The 23,129-nt window shown below is 40.4% G+C and overlaps 1 long non-coding RNA gene across 1 annotated transcript; it reads right to left on the bottom strand.

Moving 5' to 3' along the window:
• Positions 1–13,038: 13,038 nt before the first annotated feature.
• On the bottom strand, positions 13,039–16,012 carry LOC105537156. The gene is made up of 2 exons (XR_001005680.1): positions 15,839–16,012; positions 13,039–15,390 (listed from the first exon to the last, which is right to left on the bottom strand). It is a non-coding gene; the product is annotated as an uncharacterized LOC105537156 (long non-coding RNA).
• Positions 16,013–23,129: the final 7,117 nt, after the last annotated feature.

Below are 23,129 nucleotides of genomic sequence, written 5' to 3'. Positions count from 1 at the left end.
GGCAGGGCTGGACTTCCGCATAACTCTCCTTCCTCTGCATACTTCTAAATCTGTGGTTTTTTCAGTTCACTAGGAAATTGCTCACATTCTGCTATGTGACACCTTTTCTAACAAGCAGGTGTTTAGGTCTTTTGCTTTCATGTCATCCTGTGTGGTTAAGTCTTATTCTCAACATCTAGGTTAGGTTTTCTAACAGCTTTGTTCAGAGCATCAAATAACTGTGTACTAATCTGATTTAATTCCCAGCTCCTGAAGGACACCGCCAAGCTTATGAAGCATTTGATTTTTATCAAGAATGTTTAGTCAGAATTCCAGATCCTCAGATATATTCCTATTAGTATGAGTCACTAAATTACTTTGCAATTACATGTAATGTAAATGTAAATTTGGATACATCATATTTGATTTTAATAAGACTAAACATCTAATAAGACCATTTTTTAAATCTTTATGACACTATTAGTAGTTGCTAAAATTACAAATTTTATTCATACCTAGGGTTGCTTTCCACTTCACTTCTGTAGCACACAAAATTCTTCCCTTTATTCAAGCAAAGCTAGGATGTGTCTCAACTGGAAGAGAATTATGACACATGCCAATGCTAACACTTTTTTGTTTTTTTGAGACGGAGTCTCACTCTGTTCACCCAGGCTGGAGTGCAGTGGCACTATCTCGGCTCACTGCAACTTCCGCCTCCGGGGTTCAAGCAATTCTCCTACCTCAGCCTCCCCAGTAGCTGGGACTACAGGCATGAGCTATCACGCCCAGCTAAATTTTTTGTATTTTTAGTAGAGGGAGGGTTTAACCATGTTGGTCAGGCTGACTTTGAACTCCTAACCTCAAATGATCTGCCTGCCTTGGCCTCCCAAAGAGCTGAGATTACAGACCTGAGCCACCACACCCAACCCCAAATGCTAACACTTTTTAAAGAGTTTGTTTGTTGCTTTTTCCCCCCATTATGAATGCAATTTCTGCCTTCTAACAGCATGGATTGCTGGGCCAGACACCTAGTGAGTGCTTTGGATCAAAAAAGGACCAAGTCTCCATGTCCCCAAACACCAAGGGTCCATTACCTGATACCTTCACTTTTTGACTGAAAGCTTATTATTTTCATTCACTCATTCAGTTTTCAACAAATAATTACTTTGCAGGATGCTTTTATTCTCATTTTAGAGTTAAAAGTAGCATCAGCAGGTAAAAATGACACAAAAGTTTAGCTCCACAGAAATAACTTCTCAGACTTCAAAGGTATCAAAAAATCAAATGGTCATATTCAGACACAACCAAATAGAGGGTTATTCTGCAAACCACCAATCTGACCCTTCAAAAAGATCAATGTAAGCCGGGCACGGTGGCTCACACCTGTAATCCCAACACTTTGGGAGGCCGAGGCGGGCAGATCACAAGGTCAGGAGATCGAGACCATCCTGGTTAATACGGTGAAACCATATCTCTACTAAAAATACAAAAAATTAGCCAGGCGTGATGGCAGCGCCTGTAGTACCAGCTACTAGGGAGGCTGAGGCAGGAGAACAGCGTGAACCCAGGAGGCGGAGCTTGCAGTAAGCCAAGACAGTGCCACTGCACTCCAGCCTGGGCGAGAGTGCGAGACTCCTCCCAAAAAAAACAAAAAACAAACAACAACAACAGCAACAACAACAAAAAAAAAACAGATCAATGTTGGGAAAGAAAAAATAAATAAGCAGAGAAAATGTTCTAGATTAAAGGAAACTACAATAGTTAGATTAACTACAGACTAGATTAAAGGAACTACAGTACAAAATATTTTACTGAATCCAGGCTTTTTAAAAAAACGCTATAAAGGGCATTATTGGGACAATTAGAGAAATTTAAATGTAGACTTACAGTTCACATTAGATAACAGAAATATATCAATGTTATGTTTTCTAAGATTAATAATGAGTAATTGGGTCACCCAAGGTCCCTGGTGGGAGTTAGGATTAGAACACAGCAGTTTGTCTCCAGAACCATCTTAATAGTTTCCAGTCACTAAAGGTGTTTAAACAAAGACTAGCCTCACCTGGTAATGATTGTAAGGTAAGATTCAAATAAAGAATAGGATGGAGGTGAAGGGATAAGCTCTTCAAAAATGTTAATATTGTAAAAGACACTCCCCCACCTCAAAAAAACACTGGGAAACAGTTCTATCTTAAAGAAAAATAAGACGGCTGGGCACGGTGGCTCACGCCTGTAATCCCAGCACTTTGGGAGGCCAAGGTGGATGGATCACCTGAGGTCAGTAGTTCAAGACCAACCTGGCCAATATGATGAAATCCTGTCTCTACTAAAAATACAAAAATTAGCCAGGAATGGTAGTGGGCCCTGTAATCCCAGTTACTCGGGAGGCTGAGGCAGAAGAATCGTTTGAACCTGGGAGGTGGAGGTTGCAGAGAGCACAGATCACGCTGTTGCACTCCAGCCTGGGAAATAAAAGTGAAACTCCATCTCAAAAAAAAAAAAAAAAAGGAAAGAAAACAGAAGAAAAATAAGAAGACAAACCCTCAAGCAGTGAATCAAATGATCTTTATGGCCCTGTATCAGGGACTCCACTAGAGGAAAGTGATCACACAGCCTTCTGGGTTGGCTGGGACATGCTCCCACGTACCTCGATTCAAATATTTGCATCACAATCACAAGGTAAAAGAGTTGCTCTAGAAGTCAAGACAAACTACTGACACTTGAAATAACTCCCTTAAGATATATATTATTTTCTTTGACCAAAATGACTAATGGGTCCTTCATTTTATTCCAAATTCTTCTGATTAAGTAAGAGTTACACAGACAACACCAGGCACGAGTCTCAAGCCAAAGTCATCTTCCCACTCCACTTTTGGGCACCCCTCTTTGCTGTTCTAAGTACCTCTAAGTAAAAGTTATGGGAGACCATTGATTTGGACTGAGTTCCTGCCTTATGCCTCAACAGATCAACCCAAAATGGAGTCACTCATGCTAAATTTCCAAGTCACCAAACTGAAACTAAGTTGCTTATCTGGCATTCAAAAAATCAGGAGAGAGATAATAGCCAAATCTCCAAACAGTCTAGTTTTAGCCAACATAAGGAAGTCCCTTCTGCTTTAACTCTTACAAGGAAAGTAACCTGAAATAACTTGTTAACCAATCCTCTTTGTGTTATGCTGATTCCTAGCTGCTGCTCAAGCTAACTGATGAAATTCAACTGTTCTGCCATTCGATGGCATGCTTTTCTATTCTTTAGATGAGATGCTGCCTGATTCATGACTCAGTAATAAAGGCCAATTAGATCTTTAAACTAAATGTGTTAAAAATTTGTTTCCTAACAATATTAAGCTGTAGTTCTCAGCAAACATTAATTAAGCTGCCTCTGAGAGCCAGACACTGTTCCAGGCTCTAAGGATGCAAAGTAAGAGTGTTGGTGTGAGCTTTTATATCCTTGAGACGAGCATTTTTCACTTATCTTCAGAGAAATACAAATCTATTTTATTTTATTTTCCTTATTTTCTTTTTTTTCAACTTTTATTTTAGAATGAGGCCAGCTTTCGAGCACATAAAATATTTTTCTAGGCCTGGTGTGCAGTGGCTCAAGCCTGTAATCCTAGCACTTTGGGAGGCCGAGGCAGGTGGATCATCTGAGGTCAGGGGTTCAAGACCAGCCCGGACAACATGGTGAAATCCCATGTCTACTAAAAATACAAAAATTAGCCAGGCGTGGTGGTGGGCGCCTGTAATCCCAGCTACTCAGGAGGCTGAGGCAGGAGAATTGCTTGAACCTGGGAGGCGGAGGTTGCAGTGAGCCGAGATCGTGCCATTGCACTCCAGCCTGGGCAACAAGAGTGAACTCCGCCTCAAAAAAAAAAAAAAAAGATTTTTCTAGAGTCTGCCTTTTTTAAGAATTAATATTAACTTTACTAAAACTACAAATTCAAAAAGTTTTTTCTTAAGCTTTCAAATTAAAACCCTATTATTCTATTTATAATTTAGCGAATTTTAATTTTCACTAAAACTTTGATCTACATTTGGTCCCATTTGTAAACACAATTTATTAACTCCCTTTAATATTTTAAACTGAATTTACAAAAGAAATATATTCAAATGTCTGCATTCTTCAAATGTCTACCAAGCAAATGTTTCCCAAGTACTCAATTTTAGTAAAGTCTAATAAAATTAAATGTATGAATGTAGTTAATCTTATGTTCTTTTAAACACTGACATGCTATTTGTAAACAGTAAAATTTTGAATGAAAAATCATAAATCCAGCCAGGCACAGAAAGACAAACCTCACATATTCTCACTCATCTGTGGGGGATAAAAATTCAAACAATTGAACTCATGGAGATAGAGAATAGAAAGGTGGTTACCAGAGGCTGGGAAGGGTAGTGGGGGAGAGGGGGAATAGGGAGGAGGGATGGTTAATGGGTACAAAACAATGTTAGAAAGAATAAATATGACCTATTATTTGCTAGCACAGCAGGGTGACTATAGTAAAAAATAATTTAATTGTTCATTTAAAAATAAGTAAAAGAGTACAATTCAATTGTTTGAAGCACAAAGGATAAATGCTTGAGGTGATGACTACCCCATTTACCCTGATGTGATTATTGTGAACTGCATGCCTATCTCAAAACATCTCAAGTAATAAACATATGCACCTATGATGTACCCAAAAAGTTAAAATAAAACATTTTTTCTAGAAAAATTATAAATCCAAAATCAAGTAATGCTTAAAATTTGGATTAGAAAGTTAATCTTATAGATATACTTGTATACTAAATTATTGTAAACATTAACACATTTTAAATACCAAACATACACAGATTTTTATTTTTCTCTCTCTCTTAGTTTTTAAAGATGGGGTATTATTCTGTTACCCAGACTGGAGTGCAATGGTGCAATCATAGCTCAGTGCAGCCTCAGACTCCTGGGCTCAAGCAATCCTCCTGCCTCAGCCTCCCACGTAGCTAGGACTCCATGGCCAGTTGTTTTTTTTTTTAATTTTTGTAGAGATGAGGGGGTTCTCACTATGTTGCCCAGGTTGGTCTTGAACTCCTGACCTCAAGGAGTCCTCTCACCTTGGCCTCCCAAAGTGCTAGAATTACGTGCGAGAGCCACCACCGCCTGGCACAGATTTTTCTACTGATTTTTCAGTAACCAGACGGACAGACTGAGACCCTTTTGCAACTCTTTAACAAGGGGAATTTCGTGTTGGTATCTGACAACTCCCCACCCAGATTGCTCATCTACTTGATTCGATATTCATAATAATATGTTTCCCATCTATCAGGCTGTCTTAGGTTTGGAAAAATTATCTGATGGATTCTGCAAATCTGTGCTGGAGGATCACAACACTGAAATCATGCTGATAAGAGAAGGACCTACTCCCTGCATGCTCCAAAGGTCCCTAATTACCTGCTTTTCCACACCCAGAGCCCAGGCCCTCCATTCACTACCCCTCCCTGACTTTTGCTTCCAAGCTGTCCTGTCCACATACAAATGGGAATGGCCCTCTCATAATCTCATGTTGACACTGCCAAAAAAGTGTTAATATGTGGTCACTCTCAAGGGTTTGAGCATTGTTTTGGTCAGTTCAGAATGCTATAACAAATATACCATAGACATAGTGGTTCACATCTCTGGTCCCAGCTACTCAGAAGACTGAGGCAGAGGATGGCTTAAGCCTGGGAATTTGAGTCCAGTATGAGCAACACAGTGAGACCCTGTCTCTTAAAAATTTTGTATCTATAGTGTGTAGTGTGTGTAACACTGCATTGCATGTAACACTTCACACTATAGATAAATAATTTGTTTTTGAGATGGAGTCTCACTCTATTGCCCAGGCTGGAGTGCAGTGGCATGATCATGGCTCACCACAACCTCTGCCTCCCGGGTTCAAGTGATTGTCCTGCCTCAGGCTCCCAACTAGCTGGGAATACAGGCATGCGCCATCACACCTGGCTAATTTTGTATTTTCAGTAAGAGATGGGGTTTCGCCATGTTGCCTAGGCTGGTCTCAAACTCCTAACCTCAGGTGATCCACCCACCTTGGCCTCCTAAAGTGCTGGGATTATGGGCATAAGCCACCCTACCCGGCCTAGATATATAATTTTTAAGAGACAGGGTCTCACTATGTGTATGTGTATATGTGTATATATGTAAACGCACGTACCATAGATTGGGTGGTTTAAACAACAATTTATTTCTCACAAATCTAGAAACTGTGAAGTTCAGACTGAGGTGCTCACAGATCCCATGTCTGCTGAGGGTCCACTTCCTAATGTGCCAATGACAACCTTCTCCTAGTATCCTCACTTAAGGGAGAGCAGAGACAGAGGGGAAGAAAGCTTTTATCTGTTTCTGGTAAAGGTGTTAATCCCATTCGTGAGGGCCTCACCTTTATGACCTAATCACCTCCCAAAGGCCCTACTACCTCCAAATACCATCATACTGGAGATTAGCCTTTAACAAATGAATTCTGGGGGACACAAACTTTCAGTCCATAGCTAGTATCTTAACTGATTGCTCCTAAATAGACATGGCAAACTGACAGCCCATGAGACAACTGAAGTTGAAGACATGTTTATTGACCCAAGTAATGTTGATCTAATGCTTTAAAATTAGGATATTTCACAGAGACTCAGGACATCCCACATCTCTTGAAAACTTAGGCCACTGAAATCTCTAAACCACTATTTCTGCATGGCAAAAACTGGCTGGAGGTGAGCAGCAATTTTCTTCTTGGAAAGACATTGCCCTCCTCTATTTACCAGGCCCATCTCCTGCTTCACTCCAACTCTCCTCTCTATTTACACTGCCCTACTGGATCAGGGTTTGAGTTTTTCCATGTTTCTTAATGAAGGCAAGGTCAATGGTGGAAATTTCAGGCATCATAGATATTTTTGATAAAGTTCTCAAAGCTGTTAATAATCACACCGCCACTGTCTATTAATGTGTATGGGTGAGATCAGCCTGCATTACAGTTTCAAAAGCCACGCAGTTGCGACCATCACTTTAAGAATGACACATATTATTACTTGAAATATTACACTGACTGCAAATATTCTTTGAAGCAGAAGATTAAAGATGAATGGAACTTGGGTATCATCTAATCCAATCTCTTCTTTTTATCAATGTTTGAATCAAGGCCCAGAAAGACAAAGTAACTTGACTGAAGTAACTTATTTTTGTACTTCCTGATATTTTACTGGGTTTACTCATTTGTTCTCGGATTGCTTCAAACAATCCAAGATAACTGGTACTTGAGAAATTAAAAATATGTTGAAAAAAATATTTTTTTGCCTGAATTTAGAATAAAAGAAAAGGAAGAGGAAAGTCATCAAAAGTAGACACTCATTAGACCTCTAGTTCTGGCCTGCCCAAAAATATTTTTATGTAAGTGAGAACTGACATCAAAGGAAAAATTAAAAGAGCAACATTACCATTATTTTTGGCACGACCTTGAAATATCAGTAAATGAATTCTCTACATTTAAGCTTCCAAGCTCCAATTTACATACTCATCAACAGACTTGTTTAAAGGTAATATTTTGTTTTAATTGGTTCAATCTCAGTGACAAACTTGCAGCCTAAAAGCATTCTAGCCTGATTTTTACATAATCTAGCCAATAACTTAATTCACTGACTTTAAACTTATGCCATAGTCCTCATATGATTGATGTTTATAAATTTGCACTACTTGGCCAGGCGCAGTGGTTCACGCTTGTAATCCCAGTACTTTGGGAAGTGAAGACGGTCAGATTGCTTGAGTCCAGGAGTTCAAGACCATCCTTGGCAACATGGCAAAACCCTGTCTCTACAAAAAATATAAAAATTAGCCAGGTGTGGTGGCTAGCACCTTTAGTCCCAATTACTCGGGAAGCTGAGGTGGGAGGATTGCCTGAGCCCAGGAGGTCAAGGCTGCAGTGAGCCATGATCACACCACTGCACTCCAGCCTCAGCAACAGCGCAAGAATCTGTCTCAAAACAAAACAAAACAAAAAAACAAAATTGTACTAGTTTACTGATCAGTTTGCCAGTTAGTTATTTGCATGCTAAACTCACACAGGGTTTCTTCCTGCTACTTGACCCTCGGTTCTACCACCTCTCCTTTCTGGGTTTCACCCTTTCTCTCTCGCTTGGACTGTAGACATCAACTCAATGCATCTACCCAGGAAATTCCTTGCTATGGTCTACCAGTTGTAGTGACCTCATTTTTGAAAGAATGCAAAGAAAGGAGGTTTCAGAGACATGAATGAATATATACTAAGGATATATTATGTGCCAGACAGGAGGCCATGCACTTCCACGTATTATCTCAAACTTGGTAGAGAATTAAAGAAATGAAAAACATATCCTTGTAGGATGGGGCAATAAGTTTAGTGCTATGCAATGTAGAAAAGAAAATGGTGTCTCATTTCAAGGCGGAAGAAATTTATGACTCCCAGGGTGATAAAATCCGTAACACTATCTGAAACACTTGACTCTTAACCACAAGCAGCCTTGCAGCTTCTCTTGTATTGCTTCTCTGTGCTTGTCATGTCATAATGCATACCTTTTCATCTTGCTTCTGCCTGTGGCTTGTCTCCAGACTCCCTTATAAGTCTTTGAGGGCTGGAATTGAGCTCTGCTCTCATCCTCCCCTTTCATAGCACTAGATAGATGCAGTCCTCCATTAAGGGTTGAATAGCTGCTCAATCGATGCTTATTGAGAGAAATTGCAGTCAAAGAAGGTAAAAGGGCATTTTAGTGGAGAAGGTGGGAATACCAGTCCTGAAGGATCACTCCAATTACCTCGGCAAAATTGCTTAATTGAAGCAATGGGTACTCAACAACCTAATTAGACTACTCAAGTATATCCCAGGAAATGGTTGCAGCATCTTTCCTTGCTACAAAGCTAAAACAACTTCATGACTCAATGTAAAACGTGTTTCTCAACTCGGGTTGCTTTTGTGAAACTCTAAATCTAAATTTCAACTAATCAACTCTACCAGTGCCTTATCTAGGCCTGCTGGCCCTGCTGTTTAATTTTTTAAAAGGCTTTTGGAACCACATAAGAATGTTCATAGACTTGTTAATGTTTTTATTATATGAGCTAGATCTGGACTAATCCCTCTTCCCTCACTCTTTCACATTTCCTAGTGGGCACCTAGCTTCAAGCTAGAATAGGTTTCCACTCTTTGATTTCACGTTTGAGAGCTAGAAACTATTTGAATTACATGTAATTCTCCTAAGTACCACAACTAAGTCTAATTATAAAAATATGTTGATAACACCATGTCATAAACATTACATAGTTATTTTACAGTTGTAAAGACTTAAAAACAAAAATTCTAAATGGGGGCTTGGATTTACTGACATTGAGTTTTATTCGTTTACCTCAGCCCTTGACATTTGGACTATTTCTTCTCCTAGGAGTTGTATGTAGGGACATACAACCACAAGTAGGACTGTGAAAAATTAGAACTGAATTTTTTCTATATGCATTTTCTTCTGATCACAATAGCAAAATACTCAATTGTTCATTGATTCACTCAACAAATATTTTTTGAGCACCTACTGTGTGACAGCCATTCTGATAGTAGTAGGATGCTATGGTGTACAACTGACACATCTCTGATCTTATGGAGCCTGAAGGCAGTTTTGTTTGAACTAAAATAACAAGAAGAGATATAATTGGGGAATGGTTATACAGAAAGGACAAGAAGGACATTTCAGGGAAATTAAACAGTATAAACAAAGGTCCCATGGCAGTTCTTTCAAGGCAGTTGATTAGGTGCAAGAATCTCCACTCCCATGGAAATACATATATTGCTCCACATTAAGGCACAGTTGTGCTCAAAAAAAGGGACATCTTTATATACCAAAAATGAACAGGGGACTCAAAATTATAAAGATAAGCAGTTTTTGAAACCACCCAGACCTTGAGAGAAATTGGACCAGATATGTATTTTAAGGGCTGGTGTGTTCGTACCTTTGTGGAAAAGGAATTGACACCTCAGACCCCAAATACATCAAGGAATAGAAAAGGGGAATACTGCTTAGCACTAGTTGCCCAAAAATGTGCTGAAAAGCTTATGAACATTACCTGGAAATTTTGTCCAGCAGGCCAAGGGTTATAGGAAAAAGTAAGCTGACTTCCTGGGGCTCTCAGAGGCAGAAATTCCAACAGCTGTCCTACCACATACTGAGAAGTTTGAATCTTGAAACCGCACTGTACACTGTTGCAAAATCAACCACCTTTTTATTGCCCATGCACTACGGGAATCAGGAGCTGAGAGCCTAGTATAAACAATGGTTTGGAACTCAGTGGGACTTGGGCAAGGGCAATGGTGAACCTCTGTCAGGAAGAGGCCTCGGCAACCTCTGGGGCATGGACAGGACTCCCTCTAAAGGTAACTCCTCCTGAAGATAAACTTGTAGACCTAAACTATAAAACACGTGAGGAAATACAAAACAAAATGGGAAATTTGGACAAAGAATTTATGTCTGGGAAACTAAAAATACGAGTATTGTTAAATAGATTTTTAAATGAATATCTTAACTGTACAAAAAGAAAAGAAAATGTAGAATCTAATTTTTTATAAGATACAAAATAAATAAGAACAGATTGATTTCAAAATGAACCAAGTGGAAACTTCTAGAAGTGAAACATGTAGCCAAAATAGAAAGAACAATAAACAGGTTAAACAATAGACTCAGATAAAAAAATAATTCATGAATGGGAATATGGATCTGAGGAAATCACTCAGAACACAGCACAGATCAGTAAAGAAATGGAAAATATGAAAGAGAAGTTAGATGCATGGCAGTTGGAATGAAAGGCCCTGACATGTTTAGTAGGTGCCCTATAAGAAAAAACTAAAGAAAATCGGGAAGACAGAACTTTGAGGTAATAGTGGAGAATTTTTCAGATTTGAAGAAAGCTATGAGATATCCTATGAAAATACACAAATTGGCCAGGCGCGGTGACTCATGCCTGTTAATCCCAGCATTTTAGGTGGCCGAGGCGGGTGGATCACAAGGTCAGGAGTTCAAGATCAGCCTGGCTAAGATGGTGAAACCCTGTCTCTACTAAAAATACAAAAATTAGCTGGGAGCGGTGGCAGGCATCTGTAATCCCAGCTACTCAGGAGTCTGAGGCAGGAGAATTACTTGAACCTGCGCAGCAGAGGTTGCAGTGAGTCGAGATCATGCCACTGCACTCCAGGCTGGGTGATAGAGTGAGACCCCATTTCAAATAAAAAAAAAAAAAAAGAAAGAAAAGAAAAGAAAATACACAAAATTAAACTACATAGTAACAAAGACTTGCCTATACGCCTCGTTATGAAACTAAAACTACAGAACCATCCAGAATAAACAGGAAACCTTGGAAGCAATCAGTGAAGAAAGACAGGTTGCCTGAAAAGGAGCGACAATAAGACTGACAGAATGCTTCTCATCATCAACAATATATGCCAGAGACAACAGGTGAGTATCTTAAAGGAATGAGGGAAAATAACTGTCAGTCTAGAATTCTATATCTAGCTTAATTATAGTCCAAGAAGTTAGAGGGAAAAGGCATTTTAGGACATACAAAGACAATGACATAACTGTCCAGAGGCCCTCACTGAAAAAAACCTACTGAATGACATACTTCCACAAAAAGGAAACGGGTAAGGCACAGGCAAAAAAAAACAAAAATAGGCAAATGGGACTCAATTAAACTCAAAAGCTTTTGCACAGCAAATGATCAATAGAATGAACAGACAACCTGCTGAATGGGAGAAAATATTTGCAAACTATCTATTTGACACGAGACTAATATTCAGAGTATGCAAGGAACTCAAACAATTCAGTAACAATAATAATAATAATAATCCCATTAAAAAGTGAGCAAAGAACACAAACAGACATTTTTCAAGAAAACTTACAAATGGCCAACAGGTATATAAAACAATGTTCAACATCACTAATCAGAGAAACAAAAATTAAAACCACAATGAGGTATCATCTTACTCCAGTCAGAATGGCAATTACTAAAGAGTCAAATAGTAACAGATTTTGGTGACGATGTAAAAAAAAAGGAACTCTTATGCACTGTTTGTGGGAATGTAACCCTTATGGAAAACAGAATGGAGATTTCTTAAAAAAACGCTAATCACAGGCCAGGCGTGGTGGCTCACACCTGTAATGCCAGCACTTTGGGAGGCTGAGGCAGGCGGATCACGAGGTCTGGAGATCGAGACCATCCTGGCTAACATGGTGAAACCCCGTCTCTACTAAAAATACAAAAAATTAGCCAAGCGTGGTGACGAATGCCTGTAGTCCCAGCTAGTTGGGAGGCTGAGGCAGGAAAATGGCATGAACTTGGGAGGCGGAGCTTACAGTGAGCCAAGATCGCACCACTGGACTCCAGCCTGGGTGACAGAGCAAGACTCTGTCTCAAAACAAACAAACAAAAAAACAAAAAAACCGCTAATCACAAAAAAGCTATTGTGGTTATATTAGCATGGAACACAATAGACTTCAAGTAAAAACTGTCACTAGAGTTAAGCAGAGACATTTCTTAATGATAAGAGAGAATGAAAAATGGGAATAACAGAAAAGAAATAAAAAAAGAAAGTAAAACAATTATGAATGTTATGAATCTAATAATAGCTTCAAAATACATAAAACAAAAACAGATAAAACTAAAGGAAAAATTAGACATGTCCACAATCAAAACTACAGATTTTAACATTTCTCACTCAGTAGCTGATAGACCATCTAGAAAAACCATCAATATAGATATAGAATATTTGAAAAAAATTACCGAACAACTTGGCCTAATTGACATTTGTAGAAAACTATGCCCAGTAGCTTCAGAATATGTATTCCTTTCACGAACACATAGAACATTCACCAAGTAATACCATATGCGAGGCTATAAAGTATATCTGTAAACTTCAAAAGATTAAAATCTTTCAGAGTATATTCTCTGAAAACCATGGAATTAAATTAGAAACCAACAACACTGGATACAAAAGCACCAGATATTAGTAAATTCAATAATACATTTCACTAAATGTATTATAATACACTTTTAATAATTCATTATAATAATTCATGAGTCAAAGAAGAAATCGCAAGAGAAAATATAAAATATTACAAACCAAATGGTAATGTAAATAGAACATATCATAATTTGTGGGATGCTATTAAAACAGTCCTTAGAACACTACTTAACAATAGAAAGAAAATAAACTACTGATGCATGCAACAGCATGAACATCACAGACGTTATCCTTTGTGACAAAGTCAGACACTAGTGAGTACATTCTGTATGTTCTCCGTTATATGAAATTCTAGAACAGACGAAACTAGCCTAAGATGAAAAACAAAAGCAGAGCAATGACTGCCTCAGAAATAAAAAGGCATTGACTAGGAAGGGACACATGGATTTTGCTAGGGAGATGAAACGCTCTATGTTGTGATAGAGTCCTTGGTTACACAGGTGTATCCATTTGTCAAAAGTGCACAGCTAAGATTTGTGCATTTCAGTTATGTAAATGTTATCTTAAAAACTGTAAAAAAATCATGAGAGTATTCAAGTGGGGGATGGGAAGGAGGTGAGGTGTAAATGAACAAAAACAGCAGAGTGTTGATAGTTGTTGAAACTAGGTAATGGTACATGAGGGTTTATTACACGACTCTGCCATTCCTTCTGCTTTAAGGATACATGTCCTTATTTGCAAAAGGAGGAGAAACTGCTTTAATATCTCAAATATTGTACTACCACTAGACTATGAGCACTTTGAGAACATAAACCTTTTTTTTTTTTTTTTTTTGAGGCAGGAACTCATGCTGTTGCCCAGGCTGTAGTACCATGGTGTGATCACCTCATTGCAGCCTCAGCCTCCCACACTAAAGCAATCCTCCCACCTCAACCTCTCAAGTAGCTGGGCCTACAGGTGTGTGCCGCTACGCCCAGCTATTTCTTAAAAAATTATTATTTGTAGACACAAGGTCTTGCGATATTGTTCAGGCTGGTCTCAAATTCCTGGGCTCAAGCTATCCTCCAGCCTTGGCCTCCCAAAATGCTGGGGCTATAGGCATGAGCCACCACAACCAGCCCTGAACCATCTCACCCATGTTTTGTGCTTAGTACCAAGAACACTAAAGGACTGCCCAACCAACTAATGACCCTTTAGTGGCAGGAACACACCTGTACCTGCCCCAATTTTGGGCAGATATGAAGCACCTAGGTTCCAAAGCATTTTTTTGTCTTCAAAGCCTTTCTGGTGACTCCAAAATTATACTGTGAAATAATTAATTAGACTCTCCCCTTGCTCAAAACACGATTTAAATTTAAACTGTTCTATTGTATGTACAATTTGCATGCTGAAAGCATTTTATGTTAGTAGTTAAGAGATTGGGATCCTTGTTCTGACTGTGCCACTACAGAGCTGTGAGAACTTCAGCAAGTTATTTGTCTCTGTGGTTGGAATGGAAAATGAGGGAGTGAGACTAAATGATTTCCCAGATCCCTTTCAGCTCTCAGTCTGGATGCCTCTATGTAGGGCACTTTTGATTTCGCTGTCTGTGATGGACTCCTGTTCCTGTTCCTGAAGAGCTTTAGAATAGTTCTGTCCTGCAGAACAGAGCTCCTTTTAGTCCAAATGCAAATAATGAACATGAGCGTGAGCATAAATGAGCAGCTGCTGTCTATTCACCCTACTGGAGTGTGGCAAAGTGCTAAGAAGGCAAGGACATTCTGGTTTGATTACAGAATAAGACGCTGAGGATTTTACAATGAAAAATAATTAGTGTAACAGTTATATATTGAGGTGCGGCAAAACACCCTAAAAGTTAGTGTCTTTAAGCAACCACCATTTTATTTGCTTACAATTCTATGAGTCGGCATTTGGTTTAGATTTGGCTAGAAGGTTCTTCTGGTCTTGCCTAGAGTCACTCACAAATTGCAGTGGTCTAAAAGCTCACCTGGGCAGCATGGTCTAAGACAGCATAACTTGCGTATCTGAATGTTGGTATTGCCTGTCAGGTCGTCTGTGTGTCTTCAATAGGCTAATCAAAGCTCCCTCATTTGACAGCAGCATACCCACATACCCACAGGGTTAGACTCCTTGAGCATAGCCTTGAATGTTGAAGGCTGCATTTCATTTCTCTGCATTCTATTGGTCAAGCAAGTTATAAGCCCAGCCCAGATTCAAGGGGGAGGAGAAGCACTCTCCACCAACCGACAGGAGAAGTTGGCAGAGTCACACTGCAAGGAGAAGTGAGTTAGGGGACAGGAGGAATTTTGCAAACATCTTTGTGAGCAATCAGCCATACTCCATTACAACATGAAGAAGTTGCCCAGTAAACATTTGTCTGAAGGATACATGTCCTTAGTTGCAAAGGCTTCGGGGGTTATTTCCTCTCCTAGAAGAGAGGAACAATGACACAGATTAAATGTCCTACTGATGGAAAATAAATCGAGTCACCATTGAGTACAAATTCTGGTATACACCAGGGAGGGTGGGGGGGGTGGTTTTAGTTTGCAGTAGCTTTGTCATTCTCCCTTGCTCCATGGATATAAAACATACTGACATGGAATGTCGACCCCATAATAACATCTTTAAAATAACAGTTACGTTTCTATAAGAGAAATACTAGAGGTGAGATTATTACTTTCTTATCTTCATAAGTAAACCAAAAAATCTGTCAACTCAATTCAATAAATATGTATTTAATGTCTATTTGGTGCCAGGGACATAGTCCCTGAAAATAAAAATTACACTGAAATAAGATGTGTACCTCTTTCCCCGTGCCTGGCCCAGCCCAACCCAGGAGGCTTCATTATACCCTTGACATGCAGAATACTTCTTACTGTTCCTACTGTTGCATCCTCAAGAATTACAACCACCAGCATTGGCTGCTTCAGTTACTCCACTTCTCAGATGAAAAGTTGTGAGCAAGACTTAAGCAGCAACTTGCTTTGAATGGTTGCAGCACATTTGCACACGCTGTTTCTTCTGAGCAAAATGACTTTGTCCTCTTTTCTACCTGATTTGCTCTTCCAATGCATTCTTCAAGTCTTAGTCCAGTGCTTCCTTTCTGAAACCACACCCTAATCCAGCCTGGTCTTCTATTTTCCAGGCTCTTCATAACCCTGGACATATTTCCATATACATACATCACACCTGCTATTATTATTGGTTGATGTGTCCATCTCTCCCAGGACTTTGAGCTCCTGAGACTGAGAACAGATATAGTTTCTTATTTATCTCTATAACTCTAAACAAATTCTCCATAAATGTTTGATAAATGATTTAAGAAATGACTGGAAGAAAAAGCAAATGATTAACAAGCCAAAGAGCAGTAGATAGCTTACACTAACACTTTGAAGCTCACAGTGCAAACCGAACTCTGCCTCTCCTCTCAACGACTGAATCTCTTCCACTTTGTTTCTGCCTCCCTCACTTTCTTATTTTAACAGATCTGAAGCAAATTTTAAAATCTATAACTAATTTTTTTAATATTACCCTCAAGGGATCATAGATCAATGACTTTCTAGAAAAAGAAAGATCCCCATTCTTACCTTTGCATAATCTCTTTTTTAAAAAACCAAGAGATTACATTTCATGTTCAAATGCCTAAATTATCTCTTCTTAGACCACACAGCAATATTATCTCCCATTTTGCCAATTGCCATTGAGTTTACTTCAATTGAAATGAAACATAATTTCACTGGAATTCTGCAAGCACACTGATGAAGATGTTTTCAATCAAGTACTAAATCTTATCTAGGGATAGTTATGCTTAGCTAAACCTTTGGAATGTGCTAAGTCATGGTTAAGTTGTGCTAAGGGAAAGAATGCTGGGGAACTTACACCAGTCTCTCAAGATGGCAGCCACAGGGCAGGCATTAAAGCCATAGAACTGAGGTAATTGACCCTGAGTTCAGTTATCACTAGTAAATGGGTCAAATGAGTCAAAACAACCAAAAATATGATAAATTTCCACGGAGCAAAGGGGAACAACGATCCCACTACAAATTTCCAACAATACGATTTTCTTTCAAATAATAATATGGTAGCATGAAGAGCTAATGCCTTTGACAATCTAGTAAAGTCCCTGAACTTCTTGGGGGAGACCTTATTGCCTTCTTCTTTAAGTCATCATCATCAAACATTGATAGCTACACTCATACAACATTCAATGCCTGATAAATATTTGTATTTCGGATAGGAGCATATGCGTCAGAAATTATTTTGAACCTAACTCCAATAGACACAGCTAATTAAATTATAAAATATGGAGCAAAGTGTGTTGGATGCTTTAAGAGCTTATATATACATGCAGAAATGAAAAGCAATGAAGAAGACAGGAAACCACATGGAACCAAATAAAAGGAAACAGTAAAGTTTCAAAGTGGTGCTTACTAGGTGTAATTTTTCTGAGGTTCCTCTGAGCAACTACCATTGTTTCATTCAATTTGTTCTTCCCTTGTACAATAATAAATAATGGCAGGAACTCCTTATAAGGGTGGTTCTCAAACCTCACTAATTATCGCAATTATCTAAGGTTTTTTATTTTGAGTCAGGGTCTTACTCTGTTGCCCAGGTTGGAGTGTAGTGGTGTGATCATAGCTCACTGCAGCCTCCAACCCCTGGGCTCAAGTGACCCTCCCATCTCAGTCTCCCAAATCACTGGGACTATTGGTGTGAACTACCACACCCAGGTCTGAAAATATTTTTTAAATGTAAAGGTTTCCAGCCCCATTTCCGACCCACTAAATGAGAATCTCCTGAGGAGGGGCTAGGAGTCTGTATTTTTAAATATCTCCAGGTAATTCTAGTGATCAGCCACTCAGCTAATACTGCTTTAGACCAGTGATTATTAAAAAGAAAAAAATTGTAAGATGTACTGCTAGGGGCTGAATTGTGTTCCCCTAAAATTCACATGTTGAAATCCTAACCTCCAATGCCTCAGAATGTGACTGTATTTGGAGACAGGGTTTTAAAGAGCTAATTAAGTTACAATGAGGCGATTAAAGTGGGCCCTAAGTCAATATGACTGGTGTCCTTATAAGAAGAGAAAATTAGGACACAGAGCGATATAGTGGGAAGGTTGGATGAAAACAGAGAGAAGGTGGCCATCTGCAAGCCAAGAAGAAAAGCCTCAGAAGAAACCAACCCTGCTGGAATCTTGATAATGGGCTTCCAACCTCCAGAACTCAGAAAATAAATTTCTGTTGTTTAGGCCATTCAGTCCGCAGTACTTGGTTATGGCAGTCCTGGCAGACTAATATATGTACCTGCATGGTTAATGATATAGTTTTACTCTGTGTCCCTACTAATACATGTACCTGCATGGTTAATGATACAGTTTTACTCTGTGTCCCTACCCAAACCTCACCATGAATTATAATCCCCATAATCCCCATGTGAGGTGACAGCATGCTAGCAGCCTTCGCTCTCAGCGCCACCTCAGCCTCAGTGTCCAGTCTGGCGGTGCTTGAGGAGCCCTTCAGCCCACCACGGCACTGTGGAAGCCCCGCTCTAGGCTGGCCAAGGCTGGAGCTCCCTCCCTCTGCATGCGGGGAGGTGTGGCGGCAGAGTCGCGGGCTGGAACCCGAGCTCCGCGCTGCGCTGGTGGGCCAGTGCGAGTTCTGGCAGGCGCCAGCGCCGGCTCGGGCACAGTCTAGGCGGGCCCCGCACACGGAGCGGCCGGCTGGCGCCCCCGGCGCAGGGCAGTGAGGGGCTTAGCACCCCGACCAGCAGCTGCAGGAGGTTGCGGCCGGGTCCCCCAGCAGTGCAGGCGCGGCGCCGCTAAACTCAAATTCTCCCCGTGTTTACCTGGACCTGCAGCCCGCCCTGTCTGAGCTCCCCCGCTGCGGTGGGCTCCTGAGCTGCCCGAGCCTCCCCTACGGACACCGCCCCGGCTCCGTGGCGCCCGGTCCCATGACAACCCAAAGGCTGAGGACTGGCGGGCAACTCCCCCTGCAGCCCTGGTGCAGGATCCACTAGGTGAAGCCAGCGGGGCGCCTGAGCTGGATGGCGACTTGGAGAACTTTTGTATCTAGCCAGAGAATTGTATGTGCACCAATCAGCACTCTCTTTATCTAGCTAATCTGGTGGGGACTTGGAGAACTTTTATGTGTAGCTAGAGGATCATAAATACACCAATCAGCACTCTGTGTCTAGCTAAAGGTTTGTAAATACACCAATCAGTACTCTGTGTCTAGCTAACCTAGTGGGGACGTGGAGAACTTCCCTCTAGCACTCTGTGTCTAGCTCAAGGATTGTAAACGCACCAATCAGCACTCTGTGTCTAGCTCAAGGTTTGTAAATACACCAATTGGTACTCTGTATCTAGCTAACCTGGTGGGGACTTTGAGAACTTTTCCTTCTAGCACTCAGTGTCTAGCTCAAGGATTGTAAACGCACCAATCAGCACTCTGTCAAAATGGACCAATCAGCTCTCTGTAAAGTGGACCAATCAGCTCTCTGTAAAATGAACCTATCAGCAGGATGTGGGTGGGGCCAGATAAGGGAATAAAGGCAGGCTGCCAGAGCCAGTTAGCAACCCACTGGGGTTGTCTTCCACAGTGTCCAGGGGTTGTCTTCCACAGTGTCCAAGGGTTGTTCTTTTGCTCTTTACAATAATCTTGCTGCTGCTTACTCTCTGGGTCCGCACTGTTTAAGAGCTGTAATAGTCACCAAGAAGGTTTGCAGTTAGACCACAAAGCCAGCAAGACCACAAACCCACCGGGAAGAAGGAACAACTCCAGACGCTTTGCCTTTAAGAGCTGCGACACCACGAAAGTCTGAAGCTTCACTCCTAACAGCGAGACCACGAACCCACCAGAAGGAAGAAGCTCCAGACACATCTGAACGTCTGAAGGAACAAACTCTGGACACACCATCTACCCACCGCGGGGGTCTGAGGCTTCGTTCTTTAAGTCAGTGAGACCAAGAACCCACGAATTCCGGACACACCCACATGTCAATGCCAGGACCAGGTGGAGGTGATTGGATCATAGGGAAGGTTTTTCCCTTGCTGTTCTCCTGATAGTGAGTTAGCACAAGATCTGATGGTTTTATAAGTATCCGGCATTTTCCCTGCTTGCACTCACACCATCCTGCTGCCCTGTGAAAAAGGTGCCTGTTTCTCCTTTGCTTTCCGCATTGATCGTAAGTTTCCTGAGGCCTGTCCGGCGAACTGTGAGTCAATTAAACCTCTTTCCTTTGCAGATTACCCAATCTAAGGTATTTCTTCATAGCAATGTGAGAACAGATTAATACAGTTAACTGGTATATCTGAAAAGCAAGAAAACATTGTAAAGGATGACCTGTGTGATAAAGAGACAATATCTTATATCCCAAAGGGACTTTTGCTTCATTTCAATTGAGTAAACCCAATGGCAGTTGTCAAAATAGTCCCTATTAAAATGACTAATTGTTACATTTTACTTCTAACTTCAGTGGGAAGAGATCAATGCTTAAGGAGAAGGGAAAGAGAGAAAAGAGTCTGAAAGGGGAGTAACAAGTTGCTGGTAAAATGAGAGAAAGGAGCAACATTCAGGAAAGTGGAAATCTTATCCCTTAAGGAATGAACTGTAATACAATGACATTCTGAGGAAACAGCCTTCCCAGGAAAAACAATGAAAAGTAATGACCAGGAGCACCTTTAAAAGTCTTGGGGAATTTTGTCTGAGTGTTTCCTTGCCAGAGGGAAAAGCTTGCTTTCTTTCACTTATTTCATCAACAACCGTTTATAGACTGCCTCCTCCATCTTAGACACTAGGTTACAGCCTGGCTGTGCAAAGGTCATCAACACAGGAGCTGTGCTAAGAATGCCAGTCTAGAAGAAGGAGTTCTCTTAAAAGACTCCCTAAAGGTCCAATCCCAAGAAGACACACTTAAACCTCCTTTAGAGATCTTAGGTTCTTCAACTCTTTATCTCTTTATACAGCTCCCAGGTTCCCAGGCAGGAAATCGACAGGCAGTTCCTGTTCCTAAGCGCCCAGGAGGCGGGTGCATTTCCAATTACTATGCTCTCTTCGTGCTGTAATTAGGAACAGTACCTCTGACATTTTGACTCTAGTGCAGGGCCAGGCATATAGTAAGTACTCAATAAATATTTTTAGAATTAATGCCTAATCAAATCTATCAATCCTAGAAGGCCTCCAGGTGAGTCTGATACACCTTCCCCTCCCCTGCTCCCTAGATCCTTTCCATAAGCAGCTTTGCCTTTTTGGAATCTACCAGAAAAAGCTTCCTAAGGTAGTGTTGAGGAAATATAATTAAAAGCAAAATCCCAGCCCAGAAAACCTCTGCACAAACGTAATAGAGAAAGAAAACAATTTTACTATTGAATAAACATTAACCCAGAATGTAACGCGTATCAGAAACAATTCACTGGAGAGATTGCAATGGTGAAAAGAAATCTTGTATAGAGCACAGTGGGTACAATCCATTACACTCGTGTTTTCAAGAAAAAGTTCCTAAGTTTATCGTATCATTATGACTAGAGGTGTAGGGTTTGCCATTTCAAGTCAGGGGAGAGTTGAAATTAGGCCCATTTTCTCCCAGGAAATTGAGAGATGAGGCCTTATCTTTTTTTATGATTACATTTCGAGAAGATGAGGAAACATGAGGAAGTGTGTCAACCAAAGTTACCACAAGTCCATAAGAAAACATTCCTGAGTTGTGTCAACCAAAGAATCATGAGGTTTCCACATTTGGACAGGAGAGCTTTATTTCTTATCAAAGGTTACAGTCTCCAGGATAACAATCCACAGCCTGGGAAGCATAACATCCAGTAGAAGCAGAGAGGAAATGGTGACACAGGAATTTAGGCTAAATGGGTTGACTAAGCGTACATATTCATCAGATTATAGGAGGAGCAATACATATTCATGAAAGAGGGCATGCATGCATAGTAAACTAACATGCTTGTCACATACATCCCAGGTTCACTTTGTGGTGGAAACGTAAAATTTAAATGCATTAAAATTAGGCTATATACGTTATAAGGTGAAATGGAGGACACAGAGGCATCCAGTACATAGACTCCACAAACTGGCCATAACCAGTTCATGGTTAGTGGTCTCTTATCAGGAAAAACTGCTGGTTGATTATTGGGTCAAAACCGCAGAAATGAAAGGGAGTCCTCTCAGTCTTTTGAAATGGCTGGTTTCTGTTAAATCCTTAGGAAAGAAGGTTTAATGGAAGCTACTGAGGAAGAAAGTATAATGAGGCATATCCAAACCTCCCCCATGATGGGCCAAAACTCAGCTTCTCTGGAGTCTCTTTGGCTGAGGGGGTGGATTCAGTTAGTTGGAGGGTTTAGGATTTTATTTGTATTTCTCAGGTGTAAAACTCAGAAAATGTTTGTTTAGCACTTGACCTTAATAGTGGCAAGGCAGTCCAGTCCTCCTGGAACAATACTCGTCAGCATCTCTTTGAGACTGGCCTACCCTCTGAACAGGAATGCACAGAAGCTGCCTGCTGGGACTGCAGGTGCTCTGTTAGCCAGGTCTCCTGGCCATGGCACTGTGCTCTAAGACCAACTCTTGGGACAGAAAGGTGAAACCTCTTTCTGTAAACCTATTTGGTAAACCCTTTGACCTTGAACATTAAGCATCGAAACACTCAAAGCACAGACTTTGAAATTACACAGACCTCTGCTAAAATCCAGACTACTACATCTATGTTGTCTGATCTTGAGCTAATTGGTTGGTTAATATTGCCAGGACTCAATGTCCTTATGTATAAAAGGGAGATAATGTCTTCCACAGAGAGCACAGCTGAAGAGTTTTTAAGTGCTCTTATTACTATAATTGAAGCAAGAAAGTAAAGAAGTTTGGCGCATACACCCTGAACCCAAATGCCTGGCTTTCATCCCAGATCGACTTTTGGCAAAATCAGTTTTCCTGTTCCTTAGCTTCCTCTAAGTAAAGTTGTTTAGAAGAATTGCTAGCCCACATAATAATTTAGTAAATGTTGACTATTATTTTATTTATTTCAGCTTCATCTCCGTTTTGCCAATGGAGATTGGAGAAAGAGTGTTAAAGTTATATTCTAACCCTTTCAAGTTGTTTCTTTCATTTTTTAAATTAAGTAGAATCCTTTGAATTGCAAGGTCTGTAGACAAATTATTATCCAGATTAA

This window comes from Mandrillus leucophaeus, unplaced genomic scaffold (genome assembly GCF_000951045.1).
Source record: "Mandrillus leucophaeus isolate KB7577 unplaced genomic scaffold, Mleu.le_1.0 Scaffold1698, whole genome shotgun sequence".
In the NCBI taxonomy this organism is placed as follows: Eukaryota; Metazoa; Chordata; class Mammalia; order Primates; family Cercopithecidae; genus Mandrillus; species Mandrillus leucophaeus.
This window is presented reverse-complemented; position numbering and strand designations above follow the sequence as displayed.